This window comes from Balaenoptera physalus (genome assembly GCF_965194825.1).
Source record: "Balaenoptera physalus genome assembly, chromosome: 3".
Taxonomy (NCBI): domain Eukaryota; kingdom Metazoa; phylum Chordata; class Mammalia; order Artiodactyla; family Balaenopteridae; genus Balaenoptera; species Balaenoptera physalus.
The window spans coordinates 152,094,946-152,120,133 of record NC_138890.1 but is presented as its reverse complement, the minus strand read 5'-3'; the positions used below and the strand labels follow the sequence as shown (position 1 = coordinate 152,120,133).

Below are 25,188 nucleotides of genomic sequence, written 5' to 3'. Positions count from 1 at the left end.
AGAACCTTTTTTTTTTTTTTTTAGATTCCATATATATGTGTTAGCATACGGTATTTGTTTTTCTCTTTCTGACTTACTTCACTCTGTATGACAGACTCTAGGTCCATCCACCTCACTACAAATAACTCAATTTTGTTTCTTTTTATGGCTGAGTAATATTCCATTGTATATATGTGCCACATCTTCTTTACCCATTCATCTGTTGATGGACACTTAGGTTGCTTCCACGTCCTGGCTATTGTAAATAGAGCTGCAGTGAACACTGTGGTACATGACTCTTTTTGAATTATAGTTTTCTCAGGGTATATGCCCAGTAGTGGGACTGCTGGGTCGTATGGTAGTTCTATTTTTAGTTTTTTAAGGAACATCCATACTGTTCTCCATAGTGGCTGTATCAATTTACATTCCCACCAACAGTGCAAGAGGGTTCCCTTTTCCCCATACCCTCTCCAGCATTTATTGTTTGTAGATTTTTTGATGATGGCCATTCTGACGGGTGTGAGGTGATACCTCATTGTAGTTTTGATTGGCATTTCTCTAATGATGAGTGATGTTGAGCATCCTTCCATGTGTTTGTTGGCAATCTGTATATCTTCTATGGAGAAATGTCTATTTAGGTCTTCTGCCCATTTTTGGATTGGGTTGTTTGTTTTTTTGATATTGAGCTGTACGAGCTGCTTGCAAATCTTGGAGATTAATACTTTGTCAGTTGCTTCGTTTGCAAGTATTTTCTCCCATTCTGAGGGTTCTCTTTTCGTCTTGTTTATGGTTTCCTTTGCTGCGCAAAAGCTTTTACGTTTTATTAGGTCCCATTTGTTTATTTTTGTTTTTATTTCCATTTCTCTAGTAGGTTGGTCAAAAAGGATCTTTCTGTGGTGCATTTCTTTGCTAAAATTTTAGTAATCTGCTCTTCTATTTATCAAAGGGAGTAATTTAAAAGTAACTGTAGCCTGCAATTTGAGCAGAAGAAGTAAACAAAAATTTTCCCCTTGTCTGTAAGGTTTTTATTTGAAAAAGACCAGTGCATGGAATGCATCGATGCTCCATACAGACTACAGATATGATACACCCCTTTCCTGAAAAATGAAGAATGCAAATGAGTGGAAACTGGCTTTACAAAGGAAATGAATAGGTATTCCAAATCCTTATAAATTTCTTATTTCTTCAGCATACATAACTAGATTTTATGCCAGATCTGAAACATTTTAGAACTACGTAATGCATCAGTAAGAACTACTAATTATTGAAAGGTAATTACGTGACAGATACTGAGATAAATGTTTTACATACATTGAAAAAACTTTAAACAGTATAAAATGATGCCTATGAGGGAGGTCTTGGTAACCCCATTTTACAGATTATGGAAATTAGACTTTAAACATTTAGTAAGTTATCCACAATAACACTGTTGGAAGAATGAATGGTTCAAGGATAATCCAATGTAACCACTGAGTGGAACTACTGCACTCTACTGCCTTTCTGATTCTCCTTATTATGAAGCATAAATTTTCTATATAAATGGCAGCATTTCTTTGCCTGCTGTTGTGTAGTGTAGACTCAGTCTTCTAAAGAAACAGTGTGAGTACAGCTGTATGAGAGGCAGGATGCTTTAGAAATACCCAGCCACCTGGAAAACCATAACAAATATGACTTGGTAATCAGCTCTTTCCCAGAGCTGTGATGTCTCACATGTCAGAAGTGGTATGCACTTCCCAGAGCTCTGACAAAATTACACTCAAATGAAATTTCTTCCTCACCAGGGAAACTGGAGAACAATGAATGACACTGGTACAGCATTTACAAACCACAATCCTGAACGCACAGGGATTTTTTTTTTCCTCTCTAAACAACCATCAATAAACAAATCCTTAGACTTGCCTATGGGGAGTAATGTGAATTCAATCCTTGCAGCAAATGCTATGGTCACAATAGTAATTACAGAAAAAAAAAAAATGACTTGATACTTCGATCCAAGAAATCAGACACTAGACCAATCTAAATCTTGTGATGAAAACCCAGGTGCAGATTTACGTATGTGCGCAGAAATGACTTTCCTTCAGCTCCCTTTTGGGCCCTCTGCCACTGTGCTGAGTTCAGACTTCTACAGGGAGTAGAGAAATCATGTCTAAGTCCCTGGTATGTCATTTCTCTGCATGGCTCTTGGACATGCACAAAAGTATTGCAGATGCCAGCTGTGCTCAAGGCTGCAGTATGCTGATCAGAAATTCTTTCCTCTCACTAAAGAATAAACCTGAATTGAGACTCAAAGAGGGAAAAAGGAAAATGCTCTCACTCCTTTGGGGTTTTACCAGTGGCCATAGGTTTCAATAGCAAAAATATGGGAAAATGAAGCTGAATTATCATAGAATCTGTAGAGTTTTTCACCCCAATTTTAATTTAGTCAGTTGGCTCAGTAAGTGATACATATCTTTCAACATACTTAGTTGGCAGTACATGGCACATGAACTATGGTTAAATTAACTGTATTTGATCATGTAATTTGGCAGGATTCCAATAAATATCTTTTGGAATGAATGAATGAATCACTGATATAACTAAACATATATTTTACAAGTTGAAGTAACATCTTTCCTTTACGCCATAATTATTGGAATGCAAACTGAAAGTAAATACATATATTTACTTTTACTCAGACCCTTTGACCCTACTCAAGTGAGAAAACCTCCCCAATTCCTAAGAAATTAGTAGAACGCCTTTAATTTAAGTGGAGCTTCCCTCTTCCTGGGATTCTAGAAGCATAGGATTGGAGTTGGAGTGAGACTTTTCCTGTTCAAGTGACACACTCCACAGCAACAGGAAATATTCAAATGTAAACACTGAAGAAGGAAGGATATTGACTATAATTAACTGTAAAATTACTAGGAAAGAAGAAAAAGGGTGAATTTCAATGGCAAATAACTTCAAAAATTCTCAAAATTTTTGCACGTTACGTATATGAAAATAGAGACAACCAATTCCTTCTATAAAGTATCACTTCACTAAATTTGGCCTAGCGATGTGATCAAGACATCTAGATTTTTTTCCCTTAAAGGAGTATGGAGAAAGTTGGAGGGGATAGATAAATTATAATTGACAAAATGTTGATAGTGTTTTGTAACTCATGGGGGTTTATTGCACAAGTTTCTATGTATGCGGTGGTACCTTACAGAAAAGCAAACAATGTATTTTCTCTACAAGTAAAAACCATTCTTATCTTTTCTAATGTTTTCTCATTCCTATTCACTCTCATTCTTTATGTTTGTTTCATTTTAAAGATTCATATTGTACCTCTAGAAATTATTAAATTGTTTTTACTATGTTATTTGAAATAATATTTATGTACTGGTAGATTATATATAACATATTAAGTATGCCTAACAGAATGCCTAGAACATTGTAGTTGATAAATATGTTATAGATATTATTTTTATTAACTTCTATAATAGATTTAAAGGATTTTTAAAAAAGATATGAGTATGACATCACCATAATAAAAGTAAGTTTTTTCAAGTTCCCAAAAGTTATGGGTGTATAAAATCTCCTATCAATTTACCCTTACTGCATCAAAGACTGCATCTTGATTCCTGCAGTTTGTGACAAAAAAATTAACTTGTGAAAATCAACAAATAATCAAGATGGTATCATCTAATATGCAAATAGCTAAAAATTCTGTTACATTCTAATGATGTTTGGATTCACCTAAAGGTTAGATCTCTTTATCGCTATTTCTTAATTATTTAGGGAATAAGGGGGAAACATTTGGCATCATTTACACAAACTGCAGAAATTTGGCAGAATATGAAAATCATAAAATAATTCAAGGCATTCATTAAAATTTATTCATAACTCTAAGTTGGTTACATTAGGAAATGGATAATTTAACCATTGTATAAATTACGCAATTGAGTATAAAATTGCAATGTTTCTAATGTAGAAACATAACTAAGAAATAAAACTGATCACATTCATTGTTCCCAATGAATTTTTTTAAATACACTTAAACTAAGGTTTTAAATAATTCATTTTACCTATGTGATTTCAGAATAAAGTCTTTAATTGAGAGATACATGAAGGAATAGGAACAAGATAAATATAATTAAAATTACCATTCAAAAAAAGGAAAGGCATTAAGGATTCTCAGTGATAGTTGGTCACTAGTGAAAAAAAATCCTGGTGGGCTAGAACTGCAAAACTCCTTTCCTGGCAATGAAATGGGTTCCTCATATAAATTGTACCTCAGCATTCTGAGAGTAACACCTTTCCAGTTTCTTCTGTTGCCATGGTTTGCCCTCTTAGAGGTATTTCTTCTCCTTCATCCCTTGGGGACATATAAGAAATGGATGTTAGAGAGTGGATTCTCCCTAGAGGCTGTCTATTTTCTCCTAGCTCGTCATTGGAAACTTGAAGGTTGCTTTTGAAATTGAAAAAACACAGGCTTTTTTATGGTTTCTTTGGTAACATGACTATCTCAAAATATATTAAGCATCTGATCTATCTGCTTGCAGTTGGTTCCATATGCCAATAACCATATCCAAACTTCTTTTCTGGACTTAACAATTACGTTAACTCTGTCTTATTTTACTGGCTTACTTGATTGGCTTTAACACCTAATTCTCTGGGCACAGAGGTAGCCATAGATTTTTTAACGCTGTGAAGCCCCAAATTTGTGGACCTTTCCATATCTTTCTCTCCCTGTCTACACACCTAAAAATTCTTGCCTGTGACAGATGGTCGGTTTTTATATAATACTTTGTTAAATACAGCTAGAAACAGGTATGATATGCCAACATTACGGCTCTATATAACAATTTCCCTCAAAGCTGTAGGCACTGTGGAACATTTTCCTTCCAGGTCACTGTAGATGACAATTTTACAAATGTTTGGCCAAAGCCTCACAAGGTCCTAACTTGCAGCATCATTTCCCTACATCTGTTACCTAACCACTAAACCAAAGCCACATAGTTTAAGGATCTATTATGTGGCACTTATTCCTGGGATCAAATACTGTGTCAGGCAGGGTTCAGTGCAGGAACCATAAGCCATTGCTATGTTTTAAGCATAAAGAAGAACACAGAGAAATAGGCTCTTATAAAACCTTATAGGAAATAAAGAAGCATGTTCAAGCCTGAGCCTCTTAAAAAGATTCCAAGAATAGAGAACCGGCTCATCAGGGGAGCTACTTCCTTTGAAACCATCACTGGGGACTGTTCATTAAGGCCTACATCTGCCACCACTGCTGTAGCACCCTGAACAAGACAAAGCTAAAGACTCAGCATAAATCAAGGAATATGGAGTCAAATCAAGAAGCCAATGCAACCCCCACTGTTTCTTGACACCTAGGAAGCTAGAAATAAACACTGAAATCTGCATCAGGATAACAACTACTTTACTAGCTGATTCTCAAGGCGCTATAGCACTATATGAATAGCATCTTTCTCTAACTCGTACTTTTCAAATCTACATGAAGGATTTCCTTTGCACAATTTAATTCACACCAAGAACACTAACTCCAAGGGAGTGTGGAAAGACAATTCAAAAAGATACTACCATGGCCAAAGCGAGGTAATAAAGGATAGAAGCCAACTGTGTGGTAATGGCTGTGATAGGAAGAATTCTCTGTCCCCTAGTTATTCCATCAAATGCTAACCTGGTTACTGCTGAGAAGGGATTTTTCATATGTAATTAAGATTCCGATCCTTTTAAAAAATGTTTTTAATGAATATATTTGACTTATAATATTGTGTAAATATAAGGTGTACAACATGTTAATTTGGTACATTTATATATTGTAATATGATTGCCATTGTAGTGATAATTAGCACCTCTAGCATATTACATAATTATCCTTTCTTTATAGTGGTTGGAATAATTAAGTTCTAGTCTCTCAGCAAACTTGGTGATTATAGTATACTATCATTGTCTATATTCACTATACAGTATTGTTCATTAGATCTGTAGGGATTATTTACTATTCATTGCAAACTTGCACCTTAAACAGTGTCTGTCTTATCCCCCCAGTCCCCATCTCCTGGTAGCCACCATTTTACTCTCTGATTTTAAGTTTGGCTTCTTTAGAATCCACATATAAGTGTTATCCTACAGTACTTTTGTTTCCCTAGCTGACTTATCTCACTAAGTATACTGTATGTGCTCAAGGTCCATCCATGTTGTGACAAATGCCAGGATGTCCTTTCTCATGACTGAATAATATTCCATTCTGTGTCTGTGTGTGTGTGGGTGTGGGTTTGTGTGTAACACCTTTATCCATTCACCTGTTGATGGATCCAACCACTATAGAAAACCATATGGATAGTAGGATACAAGATTAACATTCAAAGATTGGTTGCATTTCTTTACACTAACAATAAAATGTCAGAAAGGGAATGCAAAAAACCAATACCTTTTAAAAATAGCACCAAAAAAATAAAATACCTAGGAATAAACCTGACCAAGGAGGTGAAAGATTTATATGCTGAGAACTATAAAACATTACTAAAGGAAATTAAAGAAGATTCAAAGAAATGGAAAGATATCCCATGCTCTTGGATTGGAAGAATTAATATTGTTAAGATGGCAATACTACTCAAAACAATCCACTGATTTAATGTGATCCCTATCAAAATACCCACGACATTTTTCACAGACCTAGAACAAATTATCCAAAATTTAAATGGAACCATAAAAGACCCAGAATTGCCAAAGCAATCCTGAGGAAGAAACAAAACAAAGCAGGAGGTATAACCCTTCCAGATGTCAGGCGATACTACAAAGCCACAATAATCAAAACAGTGTAGTAATGGTACAAAAACAGACATACAGATCAATGGAAGAGCACAGAGAGCTCAGAAATAAACCCACACACCTACGGTCAATTAATCTTCAACAAAGGAGGCAAGAATATAAAATGGGAAAAAGACAGTCTCTTCCGCAAGTGGCACTGGGAAAGTTGGACAGCTTGTAAAATCAATGAAGGTAGAACACACCCTCACACCATGCACAAAAATAAACTCAGAATGGCTTAAAGACTTAAACACAAGACATGACACCATAAAGCTCCTAGAAGAGAGCATAGGCAAAACATTCTCTGACATAAATCATACAAATGTTTTCTTAGGTCAGCCTCCCAAGGCAATAGAAATAAAAACAAAAATAAACAAATGGGACCTAATCAAACTTACAAGCTCTTACACAGCAAAGAAAACCAATTAAAAAAAAAAAGAGAGAAAACCTACTGAATGAGAGAGTATATTTGCAAATGATGTGACACACAAGGGCTTAATGTCCAAAATATACAAACAGCTCATACAACTCAACAACAAAAAATCAAACAACCCAATCAAAACATGGGCATAGCACAGGGAGATCAGCTCAGTGCTTTGTGACCACCTAGAGGGGTGGGATAGGGAGGGTGGGAGGGAGACACAAGAGGGAAGAGATATGGGGATATATGTATATGTATAGCTGATTCACTTTGTTATAAAGCAGAAACTAACACACCATTGTAAAGCAATTATACTCCAATAAAGATGTTAAAATAAATAAATAAAAATTTTAAAAAATGGGCAGAAGACCTTAATAGACACTTCTCCAAAGAAGACAGACAGATGGCCAGTAGGCACATGAAAAGATGCTCAACATCACGAATTATTAGAAAATTTCAAATCAAAACTGCAGTGAGATACCACCTCACACTGATAAGAGTGGCCATCATTAAAAAGTCTACAAATAACAAATGCTGGAGAGGGTGTGGAGAAAAGAGAACCCTCTTGCACTGCTGGTGGGAATATCAGTTGGTACAGCCACTATGGAAAACAGTGTGTAGGTTCCTCAGAAAACTAAAAATAGAATTACCATTACCATATGATCCAGCAATCCCTCTCCTGGGCATATACCCATACAAAACTATAATTCAGAACGACACATGCACCCCTATGTTCACAGCAGCACTATTCACTATAGCCAAAACATAGAAATAACCTAAATGTCCATCGAGAGATGAATGGATAAAGAAAATGTGGTACACATATATGATAGAATACTACTCAGCCATAAAAAAGAATGAAATAATGCCATTTGGAGCAACATGGATACAACTAGAGATTATCATACTAAGTGAAATAAGTCAGAAAGAGAAAGACAAATACCATATGATATCACTTATATGTGGAATCTAAAATATGGCACAGTGAACCTCTCTACAAAACAGAAACAGACTCACAGACATAGAGAACAGACTTGTGGTTGCCAAGGGGGGAGTGGGATGAGGGAGGGAAGGACTGGGAGTTTGGGATTAGCAGATGTAAACTATCATATAGAGAATGGATAAACAACAAGGTCCTACTGTATAACACAGGGAACTATATTCCATATCCTGTGATAAACCATAATGGAAAAGAATATGAAAAAAGAATGTCTCTGTGTATAACTGAGTCACTTCGTTGTACAGCAGAGATTGGCACAACATTGTAAATTAATTATACTTCAACTAAAAAAAAGAAAAAATACATAGAGACTCCTCAAAAAATTAAAAATAAATCTGCCATATGATCCAGCAATTCCACTTCTGGATATATACCCAAAGGAAATGAAAACAGGATTTAGCAGAGATATATGCACTCCCATGTTTATTACATCCTTATTCACAATAGCCAAGATATGAAAACAAGATTATGGTTCTGGAAATAGATACATTATCCTGAATTATCCAGGTAAGTCCAATCTAATCATATGAACCCTTAAAGGCAGAGAAAATTCTCTGACTGGAGGCAGAAGAGATGCTGCAGAAGAGGAAGTCAGAGAGATACAAAGCTTGAGAAGGACTCAACCTTTGAAGATGGAGGAATGAGGCCAACCACCAAAGAACACAGGGGCCTCTAGAAGCTGAGAAAGACCTTAGGCCAGCATCCAGCAAGGAAATGGCAACCTCAGTCCTACGGCCACTCTGTGGGTCTGAATTCTGTGAACGATTTGTATGAACCTGGAAGCAAATTCATGCCCAGAGCCTTCAGAAAGGAATGCAGCCCTGCTGACCCCTTGATATTGGCTATGGGAGACTCTAAGCAGAAAACCAGATGAGTCACTCTGTGCCTGAACTATTTTTTACACCACTTTATTGAGGTATGATTGACATGTAAGAAGATGTGCATATTTCATGTATACAACTCAATGATTTGGGGGTAAGTATACACCTGTGAAACTACCACCATGTGCCTTAAATTCTGACATACCAAATAGCGAAATAATAAATGTGCTGTTTTTGCTAAATACATGGTAATTTGTTACGACAGCAATAAAAAACAAACACACTAACAGGCCATTAACACACTACACTACACACACACTCTAAAAAAGGTCAGGGTAGAGGACTCAGAGAATAGATAAGTCAATTCTGCCCAGAGTTCTCAGAAGATTCCACAAAGATGGGATACGGTCCATCTAAGGCTTAAATAAATATAGTAGGGTAGAGAAGGGAAGAAATTTTATGAGTGACAGAAATGGTCTAAGTTAGAAGTCAAGAAACTACTAATCAGATCCATTTTTATGGAGAAGGGGATGGCAGAGCTGATGTTGAAGGACAAAATTGGGAGGAAAAACTGAGACCAGCATGTGGAAGGGCTAAAACAAGAGCTTAACAAATTTCAGAAAAAAGATTCACATCACAGAATAAATCACAAATGAGAAACGTGAGACAAAGCAGTGTACTGCTATAAAATAAAGTACTATCCAAGTTTTTATTAAGATGTTTCAGCTGGTCCATCCAGTTTGCCCTATTATCTCTGCATTTTCCTTCCAACCTGTGGAAATCTTCACCCCAGGAAACCAGCCTCTTAACATTTCTGTACATAAATTTGCTGCTGATGTATGCCTATCTATGTCTTATAGTTGCTTAGTCTTATTTACGATTATGTCTATACAATAACGTAAATGAACCAAAAGGAATGAGGACATGATATGAGAAAGCTCGCTATGCCTACATATGCTTGCCAGAGATCAGAAGAGGAAAAGTATGTTTTCCTTAATTTGCATAGTCACACTTCTAACACATGGGCACTACCTTTTCCCATAACAAATTGCTTTCATATTACACAATAACTTTCTATCACTCAGTTATTTAATTCCATTATCCATTCAGCAGTAGTCAGATTTTATTCAAGTATATCTGATTAGTACTTATCCTTTTAAAATCACCAGATTCCCTGACCCCCACTTTCATCAATAGTTTTTAATATCCCACTGAAGTATGTCAATATGACTAGAACACACTCATTTGAAGTATATCCATTTTTGCTTGCCAGCGTAGAAAGCTGGTTCTGGATAAGCATCTGTAAACTGAGAAATACAATCACAAAAATAAACAAACACATGCAAAGCCTTTTAGCAGGTTCGTGGATGCCTGTGGAGCTGCCATCCTCAGATGACGCATCCAGCTCACTTCATGCCTCCAACTGGAACAGCGTTGAACAAAAATGCAAGGAAATTAGGTCCCAGTTTTGGTACATGCTAGCAACAAACTCTGTATATTTCCTTCTTTCCTCCGCGGAATGGCAGCATTTCATGCTAACATGAGACATCAAATTTCTCATTTAATGTTAGATTTTCAAACACTGTATCTCAAACAATTCACTTGCTATAACTTCAAATACATTCAAATTGGGAGAATCAGCTACATGTGTGTGAATATGAACACTTAGATTTTAAAGCGGACATTTAGTACTTTCACTTATTGTTTTAATTTGGCCTCATATTTGGACTATTTTTAAAGCTTTTTAAATGTAAATTAAAACTTTTTTAGAAAGACATCGTCTACTGTCGCAATAAGTTTTAATATATCAAAGGTACAGCTAATAGATCTAACAGAAAAGCCAACAACAATATTCATCTAAAGTTTCAAATGTTGTACCTATTTTTAAATTTGGTAAACTTCTAGAGATATCAGAAACTTATTTTCTCCTCTGGAAAATAGATCTAGTATTTTAAACAGAGGGGAAAAAAACCCTAGACGGTTTCATTATAAAATGTCAATTTCCCTGCCTCTTTTAGATCTGGGATAAGAGAATTCACACCAACTTTTCTAATCAGTCTCTCTTGCTCCCACTTGGAAACTTCCCCTCCTCTCACCTAAAAACCCTAGCAATGTTTTAAACACAGAAGACAAAAAAAAAAAAAGAAAGAAAGAAAAAGGAAAAAAAAAAGGTTTTATTTTAATTTGGCTTATGTTGTCACACAGAATTGATTAGCTTTCTTGTAGTTACACAGAAAGTTTAGCGTTCCCAGTCCAGGCAAGAAGGATGTGCTGATATTCAAAGTTACTGAGGATCTCTGTGCAGATGACTTAAACCACAGTATAAACACACGGCTCGTCATTATCTGGCATTTCTCCCAGTTGCCTTCTTTATCATTATTTTATGAGCATTTCTAAATACTGACCGACCTATGTCTAAAATGTGCTTGAAGATGAAACCGTATTTTATTTCTTTTAATATCTGGGATATTCCAACCCAAATTAATATATCCCTGGAGGGCCTCACCAATAGAACATCAAAATATTAAGAAGCAAACTTATGAAGTAGACATTGACAACGAATTGTCATGTAACCAAAAGCTGAGGGCTTTCTCAAAAATTAGTGGATTTTTTTTCTGGTAGACCCAACGTCATCAAATCCTGTACAACTTCAGAGAGTGTTAGCACAGTTGAAATTATAGAAGATCTTTGGCTGAAAAGTATTTACTTATAATCTATGCAATTAAAACATGATGATTAGGCCTATCTCTGGATTTTTTTGTTATTGTAATTTATTGAAAATATTTCTTCACTCAAACAATAAAAAATGAAGGTTGGAAGATGGCAACATGTGCTCTAATTTAGAAACTTAAGAATTTGGGGGTGTTTCTGGAAAGTTTTTGTGCTCTTTGTTCCCTTATAATAACTTCATGCTAAATAGGTTATCACAGTTAATTACCTTGACATGGCTTCTGTTTGTGAATTGGAAAGAGGATAAAACAGATAAACTTCGGAGAACTTCAAATACTTGGAGGTACAGTTTAAAAGAAATGGGGTCGATATGAATTAAGAAGGTAGATATGTTTAGAAACTGGAAATACTCAGGTGTATTGACTTACAGAACAATCTAGGTATGAAATCTCCTTAATCATACACGTCCCAGACCATTAATTACTGTTATATGTAATTATTACAAAGAAGAGATTCTCACTTTTCCTAACACTTTGGAAATCTGACAGTAACTATACGTTTCTCCTGTAACGAGAAGTCTTAGCATGTATTTGTTATCAAATCTCAAAGGAAACTAACACTAAAAATGGTTCTAATCTAAGGAAAGACTACAAACGCAAATTCTTGATGTGAATATGGTTTTCTTAGATTTATAATCAGAACCCATTAGAAGTCCTTCAGACACAGGTGAGAGAGTTCCTAGGAAACACGAGGAGCAGAAGGCTCATTCTGTTATCTCAGCCTTCATCATCCACAGAAATTTCTAAGTGGGCAGAGCAGATGCACAGGTTAATAAAGACATTACAGAAAAGATTTTCAACATGAGATTCTCAGACGGTTATACGAACCCTGCTGCTCTGAGTCCCAGGTCTGAGAAGTGGGTCATATGCTCTTGCTTAAGTTCACCAGCTCAGTAGTATTTGAGGAGAATAGACCACCTGTTAGGTGGGTAATGTATCCCAGCAGGAGGTCTGCACCAGCACCGAAAGGTTATCATGAAACTTATCCCTCGTTTGCCCTCTTTCTGTATTTTATCAGCAGTAGAAATGTTGGAAGATGGTAGAAATGAAACATATAAGCATTCTTCCTCTTGGGTAAGCATTTTAGAGTTTGAGAGCCCTAGATTCTTCTCACAGAAGTGACCGTGAGCTGTCAGGAACTAGCTTTCGAGCACAGCAGGAACCTTGGTAAACAGAAGGAATAATATCTCCATATGCGACTCTGAATACTGAGAATAAAGGGAAGATAACAGCAAATGAAGGATATTATTGAAAACACGGTTTAAAGTGGAACCTTTGAATGTTTTCCTCCCTTGGAAGGTTGTAACGATTTGCTCCAAAACACACACAAGCAAACATTGTTTTTATTGTGTTCTTATGAATTTGTGATAAGGCGCCAGGGTCTGAACATATGAAAAAGCGAAGATGATAAATGCAAAGATTAGTGTCCTGAGGAAAATGAAATAGTAGGTGTTTAGGTGCATATGAAAGCGTCTCTATAAATTTCTTGTATCTGAAGCTTGTGATCTTTTATTTGATAAATAAAAACCAAGACTGAATAATTTGATTAGATTTTGTAATATATTTACCTTATTGACAATAACCTATCTAAATTCAAAGGCTATCTAGAAGTTGAGACAGTAGTTGGTATTTCTGTGATGCAGTAGCTAAAATTTCACCAAAAAAGCAGATGTCTGAAAGAAGGGTGCAGAGACTCTGCAATGTTTTCTATTTAAAATGCACTTCTTGGGCCCTCCCATACAAAACTCCTTACGCTCTTAGCCTCCCCCAACTGGACATACTTCAGGGATCAAGGCTCTACTCAGTGACCTCTCTGCACCTCAATTGCTTCTGCATCCCTCTTTGAAATGCCTTTCTCTTACAGAATAAGACATTTGAGTCCACCACCTACCTTAGGTGTGATTCCAGGAAGCAAACTCTGAGAACTGGAGGTGCGTGTAAGTGATTTATTAAGGGCAGGCTCCCAAAAAAATCTGTACAAGGAAGGGGGGGGGGTGTAGGACAGTGAAGGAGAAGACCCCAAGCTAGGGCAGGATTTCAGAAAAAGGCCCAACCTCATCATCATCAGACTTCCCAACAGTAATACTTACTGCTAAAATACAACAGAATAATTATTTCTGAGAGAAAACTATTTTAAACCAAAAAGTTCTTTCCATTACCAAGTGTAGTAACTACTTCCATGTCCACCAATAGATAGCCTGAAAACACACCCAGTTACAAAAAAAAAAAATTCTGTGATGAGCATATCAGCTAACATCGGAACTGTTTCAGTAGAGCTCTCTGGTTGTAAAGGTCTCCGGTGCAGAGGTCTCTGGTTGAAAAAAATACATGTAGCCATGAACTTGTTAACATATCTATACTTTCTGAGAAACTTCATCCTGAAAACTAACATAGCCTCCTGTTTGCCCCTGGAGTACCTGAAAGATACAACTGCAAAATTTCCCAGAAAGGACACATCCTCACAGTAGGCCACAAAAGGTTTCTATGGATCAAACTCACAATCCACAAATAACCAACCACAACTTAGTAGTTAAAAAATATATTATGCTTATGATTCTGTGTGTCAGAAATTCCAGCATGGCACAGAAGAAATGGCTTCCCTTTACTATATAATGACTAGAGCCTCAGATAGGAAAACCAAACAGCTAGGGGTGACGATGTCTGGGGTTTGGAATCATGGAGCTGCATCTCCTCTCCCATGTCTGGTGACTGGTCCTAGACGTCCCTTCACATGGTTCCTCATTCTCTGGGCTTCCTTCCAGAATAACAGTGTGAGGGTGGTCAGACCTCTTATGTGGTGGATCAGACCTTCAACATAGGGAGGCCCTGTACACGAGGAGAAAGCTACACTGCCTTTTCTGACCTAGAGTGTTAGTTTGGGTCATTTGAAGAACAGCATCAAGATGGGAATTAGTTGTGCAAGAGATTTACTGGGTCATACACCAGTGAAGGAAAAAGAGGAGAAAGCCAGAGAAGGCAATGAGCATTTTCAGATGTCAATGCAGGTCTGACTCTTATAAAGGAGGGAGAGAAGGAAGAAGTTTGGATAGGCAGAGTCTCTGACTGCAGGACAATCAGGAAGGTATTAGACAAGCTGATGGGAAGTCTTTAAGCCAAAGATGCATGTCAAAGGAGTCCCACATCTGGTAGGAACCGGCCTGCCTTAGTGTCCCTACTATATTCAGTCACTGACTGGGAGCAGCCCATGGGAAGCATCATCTCAACATGAAGGCTGGGGTGGATCCAGAAGGCAGAGACTGAGTTTGTCTTTCATTTAGGCTCCCCACAGCAAATAAATCTGACAGACACATCTTCATGTGGCCAAAACTAGCCTCAGAAGTCATGCACATTCTGCTACAATGCATTGGTTACAAGCAAGCCATTTAAGTTTGCCCAGATTTTAGAGGAAGAAGCATAAACCCCATCTCTCAACGGGAGGAGTGTCAAAGATTTTACAGCCATTTAAAAACAAATAACTACCGCATCTATCTAAGTAAAAAATAACAATAATGTTTAAAATGTATAAACCAAAAAAGCATTATGAACAAATGTTTAAGAAATATGGAGGAAATATGATCTAACATGCAAGAAGAATTATTAAAATTCTTTTCCACTGGGAAATAAGACCTGTGTTTGGGAAAGAGTCTAATAGGGTACCAGTCTTTTTCATTATAAAATGTTTATTACTATTTAATTTTTGAATCATTTGCTCTTGTTACTTCAATATAACGAAACAAAAATGAACAAGTAAAGCTTACATTCCCATCCTTAAAACCTTTCTGTGCTTTCCCTCTTGCCAATAAGATCAAGTCTAAACATTTAGTGTATAGGATCCTTCATGATCTGACTTAGCTTTCCAGACTCTTCACAATACTCAGCATCAGTTGTCTTTTGGTAAGTTCAGCTGTGGTAACAAAGTCCTAAGTCTCAGCTTCTTCCAACACAGCTCAGTGGCTATGGATTGACTGTGGTTCTTCTATATATATATCTTCTCATTTCAGGATCTAGGCTGAGAAACAGCCCTACTCAGGACATGCTATTCTCTTGACAAAGGCAAATGAACAAGAAAACTGGCAAAACCAACAGGGGCTATTAAAGATTCTGCTAAAAACTGCATGCTCTCACTTCTGCTCATATTTCTCTGACTGAACCAAGTCAATGACTAATTTTGATATTAAGAGGGGACAAGGAGGTGGGACATACGCCTCCCTTAGCAAGTCCGGCAACAGGTGGGATGCCAATTGCAATCTACCACATGCAATTTCTGTCAGAGTAGGGGCTATACACACTTTAGATTTATTTCAATTTCTAGAACACACCCAACAATATTTCCTTCCTGGCACTGAAATCCTATGATTTGAGAAATTTGTTAGGTCATAGAAGTTCAGACCAGCAGTAAGCACTGTGGTAAAATTTCTGTCTCCAACTGAGTTCACATCTTGATTGTCATATTTGCTTTTAATTAGCAATTTTCCAGAAGTATGGGATCTCTGGTTTTGGAAATAGCCACAGCCAGTGTTAAGGATGGAGGTGGGGAGGAATATGTGTGAAACAGGTCTCCTAGTCTGCTTGGACTGCTATAACAAAATACCATAGACTGTGTGTCTTTTAAACAACAAAAATTTTATTTTCTCATAGTTCTGGAGGCTGGAAAATCCAAGATCAAGGTTCTGGCAGGGATCAGATTCTGGTGAGTACTCTCTCCCTGGCTTACAGATGGCCTCTTTAACCTCACATGGCTTTTCCTCTGAACATGCTCAAGTCCTATTAGATTAGGACCCCGCCCTGATGACTTCATTTAACCTTATGAATCTCCTAAAGACCCTATCTCCAAACACAGTCACAATGGGGGTTAGGGCTGCAACAAGCATTAGGAATAAGTAAGAAATAAGAAGAGAATTCATGAAAGACTCAGATTAGTGCTCTAGCAAACAGATGTAAAGTTGGGAGAAGATGAGGGGCTATGTCTTGAAAGCATATCTGAGAATGTAAAGAACTTTGTAAATAGAAAATGCCTCTCAATACAACTCAAAGAAATGTGCATAGTGGAAATGTACCAGAGGCTAACCTAGGGTTCTTGACATACAAGTGTCACTTGCCAGCTAACTTCTTGCTTCCATTGCCTCATTATGAAGGAAATGGAAATAAAATATAAAGCTATATCAGTACAATCATTTTTCACCTAGTATATGTGAACTCGTGTCAAGCTGTCATGTCAAAGAGCAGAAAAAGGAAAGAGTAATATGTAAAAATAAATGTTAAAATGGAAAAATGCTATGAAATATTAATAACAATAAAACTGCCTTTAGGATCATGGTCTACATGAAGGGATTTCTTCGTACCCTTGCCCTTTTCCTTTGCTCTTTTATATGTATTTTCTTCAGCTCCAAAACATAATATGAACTTACCTATTCTTTCCCCTGAGTAATTAGCCTTTAAAATACATGCAGCTAGCTGGAAATACGTGTGGTTCATTTGAAGTGGTTAGTTCTTCAGAATTCTATCCTTAATCCTACATAGTATTCTATCCTTAATCCTACACAGTATCATTATTTGGATAATAATTCACTTTGTAAAATTTAAGCCAAATTCTAAGTTTCAGCTCTGAGATTTTTAACAAAAGATTAAAACAGAAAAAGTGCTCATGCAAGGAACTTTTCTCTAGGTCACCTCACCCTATGATTGTACTGTCATCTAGACAAGGGCTATTTCACTGTAAGAAATAAAATCCCCACTCTCACTTTATAACTATCCCCAGTGACCAGTTGCTTCTGTGGTGTCCTTCACATGTAAGCCTTAGTACCGACAATCTGGTCACTTCTTGGGAGTCCATAATACCCCCAGGACAGAGTAAAAGGCCTGGCACTGTTCCATTTCACATAATTGCACTCTTCCTATTTAACATTCCCTTACATTTTCAATTAAATATAACACTTCAGTCTATCAAATCCCTATGTACCAATGTATGGTTGCTATGTTCTAGTTTGTTCTTCACTTTCATGACAGGTAGTTTGCAAAGTCCGTGAATTTACAGTGTTAAAGATTCTATGTAAATGCAAACTACTATCAATTCCATCACAGATCTGACTTTGCCCATTATGAAGGACCTACACACCCTCAGTGCCTTTCCCATGATGTTGGTAGTTTGCCTGGAATGGTATTTGGATATTGTCCAAAAGTTTGTTGTCAAGTGACCTTTGCTGATTAAGGGGAAAGATAAAAAATTTTACACCAAAGAAACAGAAGCTAGATGGATTGGTGGTAACAGGAAGTAAATGATGAAAGCACATCACATAACACTGGAAGAGGCCATAAAGCTCCATAAAAGCCACCTGCTTTCTAGGTGATTATTTCAGATAATAAAATCACACTAGCTCACTGGTGAATTTACTCATATGTTTTCAATTCAAAGGAAATAACTATGTATCTAACATAAAAATCTCAGCAATGGATTTCTGGTTTCAACCTCTCAATACAACTCAGCTGCCCTTGGCCCACCTCTCTGGATGGGATATATCACGAAGTAGATCATGCCATTTCCACCCATTGTGGTCTTATTCATCTAAGAATCAATCTGTGTCGTTTTTTTTTTTTTAAAGTAAGGGTTAGAAGTACATAAATCCACAGCATCAAATCCTATTAGTACATTAAATCCACAGCATCAAAAGGGCTTTTCTAGCTGGTTAGGAAATCTACTCAAATACAGGCACGGAGAAAAAGCATACTTAGGTTTTAAGCAGAATATAATCAGTAACCACAAGCTGCATCTGAGTGCTGATCATTTACAGCACTTTAGTCCCTGGGCCAGTTACCAAATTGCAAGTCACATTTCCTCTTTGCATAGAACAGTGCCTGGCAAACAGTAAGTGGTCAGTACACATTTAGTCATTTCAATGGCATTATTTTTTAGAATCATAAACTTTCTAATATGCTTAAGTATTCATTCAAGGGGCTGTAATATGAAAATAATAGAGAAAATGTGGGAGCTTGAGCATCTCCTTTTAGGAAGACCACAGGGATACTGCAATTTCAGAGAAGAATTTGAGTTCGGTGGCAGCTGGGACCATGAAGAGCCTACTGGGAAAAAAAGTTCAGAATGGTGGAAGTTAGTTTCCAAAGGGCCTGTATTCTTGAGGATGTATGAGGATGCAGCAGATTAGAAAAGGAAGTAGCTTTTAGGCATCAAACCCTATATTAAGCACTTCACATACATTACTCTGCATGGTCCTTGAAGCAAGCCCAAGGAGTAGGCACTGCTATCTCTTCTATAAAGCTTGAATGTACATTTCAGGGAAAAAAAAATCACAAACAGGTCTTTCTTACCTGAAAATATTTGACTTGACAGTTTATCCTGTTGCTGATGAAACACAGGGCAACATGAAGATGAGAGTATAGGAGAATGTTGATGAACGGAGGAGTTTGAGGTACAATTTATAAGGGAGAAAACTGAGATGGAATGTCATGCAGGATTAAGTATCTTCCAAGGTTCAAATGGCTCAGCTCAAGGCTCCAGATCTGCTAAGGCCAAAACTCTGGAACACTGTCCAGGAATTCCTATGAATGTTGGTGAGTTGCTTTGGTTTTCCTTAATGAGGATGGGGGACAACTAACTTGAGGAAGTCCAAATTGGGTAGGGTCCTAGGAAGTTTTGGGCTTCTTGTGTTGTACTGCGTGAAGCTTGAAAAGACCCAAACTCTGAAGATTCCTCATCATAGATACAGAAAGGGATGTAGAGCTTTGGCTACAATCTCCAATGCAGTGGTTTCAACACTGGCTGTTTTAACCCTTGAATCACCTGGAGACTTAAAAATATTAATAAAAGCTGTTATCTGGACTTCAGTCTCAAAAGATTCCAATTTTAACTCGTCTAAAGTCTATTACTACTTATCTAGAGCTCAGTTTTAGTTTTTGTTTGTTTGTTTTTCATTGTTGTTGTTGTTGTTTTAAATCCCCCCTGGTGATTAGTATCTGAATCTAAGTTTGAGACCCACTGATAATCCGTCCCCTCATCATTAATGGAGGAGGTAAATTCATATCTTAGAGACAGAAAAAGAGCATGAATATAGTCATTGAAGAATAAAATTGAAAACTGATCATTTTAAATAGACTCAAAACTACATTAAAAACCTAGAAAGTTGAACAAACAATTCTGCATTCCAAAGAACTACATGAGGCTAAGCACCACAATTTAAAAAGGAAATGGATCTATATGGGATGTTTAAGATGAAAATTCTAATTTGGGACCAAAAGACAAGCAGTTTTCTTCACCTGTAAAGTCTAGAAGAATTAGACAAAAGTGAAATCAAAGGCACATAACCAAAGGAGGAAAATCTAGTCTACTGAAATATTGATGTTTTCCATTGTTTTCTTGTATTCTTTGATTAGAAAAACTTTCACCTTTTTATTAACTATTATGATAACAGGAATGGAAAAATAGTTACTTGTCACTAAAAGAGGGACTTAGCGATTAGTTTAGAAAAAGCAAATTAATTTTCAAAGCATACACTTATTTTTTACTGTACATCAAACTATCCTTGAAGCCTAAAATTCCTTTCAGAATTGTTAATAAGACATAAAAGGCACAAATCTAGCCTTGCTTTGGGAAGGTTTGCATCTTTTGTTGTTGTTTGGTTTCTGTTTTGTTTCGGGGGGTTATTTGTTTATTTGTTTGTTTTGAATTGTAAGTCAGAAATAATTAGATTTTGCATTCTTGTAAGATCATCAAAGCTTGCCTACTTGGTTTTTGGAGGTTCAGAGCCCAAGAAATATGGAAGTCCTTAGTAACAATGTACTTATATTTGCAACTATATTAAATTCAGTGCAGCCCTGGAAATTAATATGCTCTGCCTGACAAGAGAAAAGCTCAACCAAGATACGTGCAGACATTTGGCTTTGTTCACTATGAGAAAGCTCTACTACCAAGCATTCGCCAGCTTTATTAATTCTTCCTGACTGTTGGGTCTTCCTGATTGCTTATTTGTTTGTTGCCATTAGCAGATTTCTTTTATAAATTCTCTCTATGTTGCCATATGTTGCTTCCTACCATCAGTCAGGGGTGGACTGCAGCAGCCAGCAGAGGAAATTGAATTATGGCAGAATTGAGGAAGAGTGTAGCCATTTCTTTCTTACTGAAATACAATTTGGTTTTTTCAGCTGGCAATATGGAATTAGGGAGAATTGCTCAATGAAATAACTATGGCACCATCCAAATGGACAGAGCTTTACTGCTAACTTTTTATAGAAGTTAAAGAATAAAACATTTTATAGCTCACATGACAAAATTATAGTAGTCATTTTGAATGTGTTTATTTTTTAATTCAACATTGTAAGTAATCTACACATATTTCCTTTTTGAGTATTTTTCTGAGTAAAACTTTAGATAGCTAGATTGTTCTGTTGTTGCTGATTGTTTTAATATGAAACTAGCACAATTTAAATTTCTCCCTACAACCAGAAGAAATCTATTGAAAGATCTTCAACAACATTCATGGTAACACAAGAAACACTTTTTAATACTAAAAGTATACAGATAGTGTTTGAAAATAAATAGGTTGCAAGGTAGAAAAAAATTATAAAGTATAAATAAATAAATAAATAAACAAACTCCATGTCTGTCTGAATATATAACATGTTTCTACTGTGAAGGTGCATTCATTGTTTGAATTTTAAATTCTAGATATCTAGAGAAAAAAACATTGTGGAAAAAGAGATTAGGTTTTAGTCCTTATTCTGCCCTAAACTTGGTGTATTTTATTAGCCAAGTTACATAATCCATCTATCTCAGTTTCTCACTTTAATTAGTTAATATTTACTGTGTACTTAATAAGGCCAGCAGAGAGAATATCAGGTGCTCTGAGGGCAGAATATGCTTGAAAAATATCAAGAGGTAAGTGTGGGTAGAGAGGAGCAATCAAAGGGAAGTGATGACAGAGAAGAACAAGAGGTAACAAGTATACCAAATTGGGATTGTACTGTGAATTGAGAGGGAAGATATTGGACTGATACAACAGAAGAACGATTCCATTTTTAAGGTGTATCTCTGTTTACAGTGCGAGAAATAGTGGTGAAGGAGGGATAAAGCAAAAGAGGCATGGAAACAAGTTATGCTCTATTTCAAATGAAGAAGACAGAAATTATGGTACTGTGGTGCAAAGCAGCAGCAGCAGAAGCAGAAGAAAGGAGATAGATTTGAGGTATATTTTGAAAGTAGAACTATAAGAATTTGCTGATATATTGGGTGGATTGTGAGGAAAAGAGGAAAGTCAAGGATACTCCCTGGGTATTTGGTCTCAGGAGGTAGAAATATTCAATTACCAATTATGAGATGATAAAATGAGAGAAGCAACATTAGGACTTTGGTTTTAAAGTCATTCATTATACATCAAAATGAATCCTTTGGACAGTCAGTTTTAAAGTCTGGAACTTACAGAATAGTCAGGCTTTGAGATATAAATTTGGAATTCATCACCATGTAGATAGAATTTACATCCATAAAAGAGGATAATACAATTTAGATAGTGAGTCTATAGAAGAAGTTCAAGAACTAAACCATAGAGCATTCTAAGGGTGAAAAGAAAGTTTGAGGAGGAGAGAAGAGACCAGCAAAGGGGACAGTACAGGAACAGGTGGTGAGGTGGGTAGGAGCCTATAGAATAATGACTTCAGGGCCAAGTGAAGGAAGTATATCAAGAAAAAGAGTCTGATCACTTGCTCCAAATTCTGACAATTGGATGAGTTGCATGGGGGCAGGGATTAGACTAGACAATCCTGGATTAGATTCGACATGGCAATTTTGAGGTTATTGGTGACTTGGCGAAAGCTGTTTCAGTAGAATGGTAAAGATAAAAGTCTGATTAGACTAAATCTGAAGGAAAATGAGTGAAGAGGAAGTAGAGAAAGAGAGTATAAAGTACCTTTGGAGGAATTTCTCTCCATAGAGAAGTAGAGAAATGGAAGCAATTGATGAAGAGGATTTTGGACTGATGAGAAGGTGACTGGGTTGTTTTTGTTTAGGTGTAGAAGTTATTATAGGATATTTGTATTCTGGAAAAAAGGAACTAATGAATCAAGAGAAAGATGGAAGAACTGTAGGAGCAATGTCCTTGAGTAGGTGAGAGTATATGACTCCTACTATACATGTGCAGGCATGGATCACTGTCAATAGCATAAATCATTCACTCAAGGTAATAACATCCAAGTGTGTATGTACTCAGATGCCTGAGGGTAGATAGGTGTGCTGATAAAGCTTACCAAAGTTCCCTTCTTATTGTTTCAAAATTTCTCAATAATCTAGAAAATGAAGCCATCAGCTGGTAACGAAGACAAGATAATTGGTAGGAGTTATGAAGAGAAAAGTTGAAATGGCCAGCTAAAACCATACTACTCAAAGAGTAGAATTCGTAGGGCTGAATACTGGAAAAGAGGAATCAACAGGCAAAGACCTCTATACATATGCACAGAGCGATCTTCAATCTTTCACTGAATATCAGTCTGTACATATGTAAAGGGAAATTCCATGATGCTGAATGAAGAACAACTTTTAGGGAAAAAACAATTATAGGATAGCTGTGAGCTAAATAATTAGCAGAACACACTAAGATCCAATGAGTGGTCAAGCTTTAACTAGCAGGCATGTAGAAATCTTGGTGACTACATGATGGCAGTCGTTGAACCCACAGGAAGGCCATGCCTCAGTTGTGGGGCTAATTTAGCCCAAGTGTAAAGGTTATAATAGATCATCTCTTAATAGGTTAAAAAATGTTAAAGGACTCAAACTTGCACCCAAACTACCAAACTTAAGGCAAGAACAAAGTCCAAGACTCTTCAAAGAAAACAACAAACTACACATTTGACAATGTAAAGTACACAATGGCAATACCAAAAACACCAGATATGCAAAGAAAACAAAAAAAAAAAAGAAAAAGAAAGAAAACATGACCCATAAGCATGGGGGGGTGGGGGGAGAAAGAGCCAGAAATGACAAAGATAATGAATTAAGGCAAAGAGGAAATATAAACTAAATAACAGATGAGACAAATAGAAAATACTGACTAAGATGGTAGATTTAAACCTGGAAATATCAATAATTACAAGAAAAGTAAATCATCTAAATATATCAATTAAAAGGTAGGTCTTTTCAGATCATATAAGAGCAAGACAAAATTATTTGCTGTCTAAAAAGAGATACATCTTAAAAAAAGAGAGAGAGAAGTTCAAAGTAAAGTAATAAAAAGAGATATATCATGCACAAATTAATCAAAAGAAATATGAATGGTGAGATAAACATCAGAAAGAGACTTCTGGACAAGAAATAACACCAGGAATAAGGAGGGACATTCCTTAATGATAACAGGATTAATTCACACAGAAGACATTGCAATCCTAAATGTTCAAAATACATGAAGCAAAAACTGAAAGAACTGACAGGAGTAATAGACAAATCTACAATTGTAGTTGAAGATGTTAACAGACCTCTCAGCAGCTAATACTGAGAGAACAAGTAGACAAAAATAAGGAAAGAGAAAACCATAAACTACATCATCAACCAACTGAACCTAATTGACTTTTATGAAACACCCACCCACAGTAATAGTGAGTGGCATAATGGTCCCCCAATTCATGTCCACCTGGAACCTCAGAATGTAAACTTATTTGGAATAAGAGTCTTTGCAGATGTAATTACGATAAGGATCTTGAAATGAGATCATCCTGGATTAGGGTGGCCCTAAATCCAATGACTCTGTCCTTATAATGACTGAAGAGGAGAAGACACAGAGAAGATGATGTAGAGACAGAGGTACAGAGTGGAAAGATGCTTCCACAAGCCAAGGAATATCAAAGATTGCTCACAACTACCAAAAACTAAGAGAGAGGCATGGAATGGCTTCTTCCTCAGAGCATCCAGAAAAAACAAACCCTACTAACACTTGATTTCAGACTTCTGGCCTTCCCGAATGGTGAGAGAATAAATTTCTGTTGCTTTAAGCCATCCAGTTTGTGGTAATTTGTTACAACAACCCAACTACAGTGTAAGACACATTCTTTCCAAGTGCAAATGTACCTTTCAACAGAATTGAAAAGTCTCAATAATTCCCAAATATTGAGATCATATAGAGAGAATTTGCCCAGAATGCAGACTACCACAAAATTAAATTAGAAATCAGCTACAACCATAAACAAGATGAAAAGACAACCCTCAGAATGGAAGAAAATATTTGTAAATGAAGCAACTGACAAAGGATCAATCTCCAAAATATACAAAAAGCTCATGCAGCTCAACAGCAAAAAAACAAACAACCCAATCCAAAAATGGGCAGAAGACCTAAATAGACATTTCTCCGAAGAAGACATACAGATGGCCAAGAGGCACATGAAAAGAGGTTCAACATCACTAATCATTAGAGAAATGCAAATCAAAACTACAATGAGGTTATCACC

General features: G+C 36.5%; 1 long non-coding RNA gene across 1 annotated transcript in view; it reads right to left on the bottom strand.

Moving 5' to 3' along the window:
* The window catches only part of LOC309656905, a 260,350-nt gene that overhangs the window by 163,121 nt on the left and 72,041 nt on the right, over positions 1-25,188 (bottom strand). The window lies entirely within an intron of this gene.